We start from the raw sequence: 2,360 nt of genomic DNA on the forward strand, positions 1-2,360 counted from the left end.
TATCAAAGAATGCCAGAGTGTTTCAGTTTGGGGGTGTTTCTCCGCTCCCTGATAAGGGGTATCAGGTGGTTGATGGAGCTGTCAAATGGAAAAGAGATGCAGAAATGGTGTGGGCGAGATGATTAGCTTGGTTGTAGTTGTATTTTGTTTGAGGTTTGTTGGGATCATCTGGATCAAAGTCACTGTGAGAAATGTCAAATACAAGCTAGGGGCTCAGTGGAAAGGTCTAGGACAGAAATGTAGCCCTGGGACTGCTGTACACATGCAGGCGTGGCTAGCTAAGGTGTAAGTGTGCATATGGCATTGCCCACTGAGGAAATAAAATTGGGAAAGTCAAGGGAGGCAACAGCCATCTAAGAATACAGGCGACAAACCTGGCCAAACTTGAGAGTCTAGGAATGATACACAAAGTGGGGAGAGGTTTGCAGTTTCCTAAACCGCCCTGCACTTCTGACCTAGAAGGCAAGGGTAAGCCGCAATGCACCTCCTGTTAGCCTTGTGCCCCTTCTTATGGGCTGGGCCTGTGCAGTGGGCGCTGGGCAGAGGGAGGCCATGTCCTTCACCAGGCTGCTCAGACTCAGTCATGGCTAGATCCATTGGAAATGCGGTTTGCCTTTGTCCTAGAGCAGCAGGTGTGCTGGAACTACAGCAGTGGCTTCTGGGAAAGGTTTTTATCATCTTTTCCAACTACACATTTCCTCCAAAGTCTTGGCTTCTGAGGAAACTGAGTTCCTGTACTTTGACATTCAAGTTGTTCTCTGAAATTCTGAGAATTACCTTCAGCATCCCCATATCCCTGGGGCTGATAGCAACCTCTATAGCATTTTTTTTTTGTTTCTAAGGCATTAGCTGTTGAATTAAATAAGTATGAACAGAAATCATCTACTAGTATCCTCTCTCTTAGTCCCTCACGAGGGTATGGGAATTGCCTAATCATCTTTGCATGCCTCTATCTGACAATCTGAACAACTATTTAAAATAACAATATGCAATGCAACAATCATTGGTAATTTCCTATCACCTTCTTTTGAAATTCTATACTGTTAAAAAAAATTTATTCCCTTTAAAATTAAAAAATATGACACAAGTAGAGGAAAATACCTCCTGTAAGTACAAGACATTTTCTACGGGGGAAGATGCGTGCTTTCCCTCACAGACACCCCCTCCGCGCTCAGTAGGCCTGTGCCGTCCCCGCTGCCTGCAGGCACGGTTGCGCGCACCGCCTCGCCCCTTCCTCCCACGGTGCAGGACTGTGAGCCCAGAGCCTACCCAAGCACTGCCACTGGGCGACACCCCTGCCTAGTGGGAACGTGCTGTTTGTTTAATTCATAGCAAAATGTTAGTTCTCCATGTAGGACTTGTGAGGAAAGGACCCAAGAGCGCCTGCTCCTCGAGGAGGCAGGAGACACTGCATACTCACGCTTGTTTCTTTGCCCTCCGGACCCACTTGACCGCCATGATGACCACGGTCAGCTGCAAGAGGGTGAACAGCAGCAGGTATTCTGAGAGCATTTTGGCACTTTGCTATATCCAAAAAGAAAGAGTAAGTCTTTCCCTTGTACAGATCTTGTATTATAAAATTGCAAGAATACAAATAGTAGAAAAATTACTCAGCATATGTTTTACCTTCAACAACTAAACATTTTTTTTTTTTTTTAATAGTGCTGCAGATCAAACCTTGGGTGTTGCCCAGGCAGGCAAGTGATTTAGCACTGAATTGCACTTCAGTGTGCTTTGGATTATAATGATGACAAGTGACAATTATTAAGAATGAGAATAAACTGGTAAAGATTTCTGAGAATGAGGGTCACAAGTTGTATTTTCCTGGTTGTTGTGGATGATATCAGTAAATTTTTATGGAGGTCAATGAAATGCTGGAGAAAATAGAATTGAGTGGCTCTTGGGGTTTGCTGTCACGGAACTTAGTGAATGAAGAAGTCTACCAAGCCAGCCTTGTTACTTAGTAAAGGATCCTGAAGAAGAACTCACAGTGAGGGAAGAGGAAGCTAGACTGTCCCTGGGGATCTGTGTCCTTGGTGGGGTGCTCCTGGGGGGCTGTGTCCTGGGGCTGGGTGCTCCTGGGGGGCTGTGTCCTGGGGCTGGGTGCTCCTGAGGGGGTCCGTGTCCTGGGGCTGGGTGCTCTTGGGTGGAGGTCCATGTCCTGGGGCTGGGTGCTCCTGAGGGGGTCCGTGTCCTGGGGCTGGGTGCTCCTGGGGAGCTGTGTCCTGGGGTTCGGTGCTCCTGCTGTGTTAGCTCTTGGCTAGTTGTGCTTTAAGTCCTAGGAGGCCACATCCTCACAGGATAGCTAGGTTGAGGACAAGTAAGGGTCTATAATGTTGGCGTCCCCACTTTTCTCAGTA

Source organism: Octodon degus, unplaced genomic scaffold (assembly GCF_000260255.1).
Source record: "Octodon degus isolate 3935 unplaced genomic scaffold, OctDeg1.0 scaffold00279, whole genome shotgun sequence".
In the NCBI taxonomy this organism is placed as follows: domain Eukaryota; kingdom Metazoa; phylum Chordata; class Mammalia; order Rodentia; family Octodontidae; genus Octodon; species Octodon degus.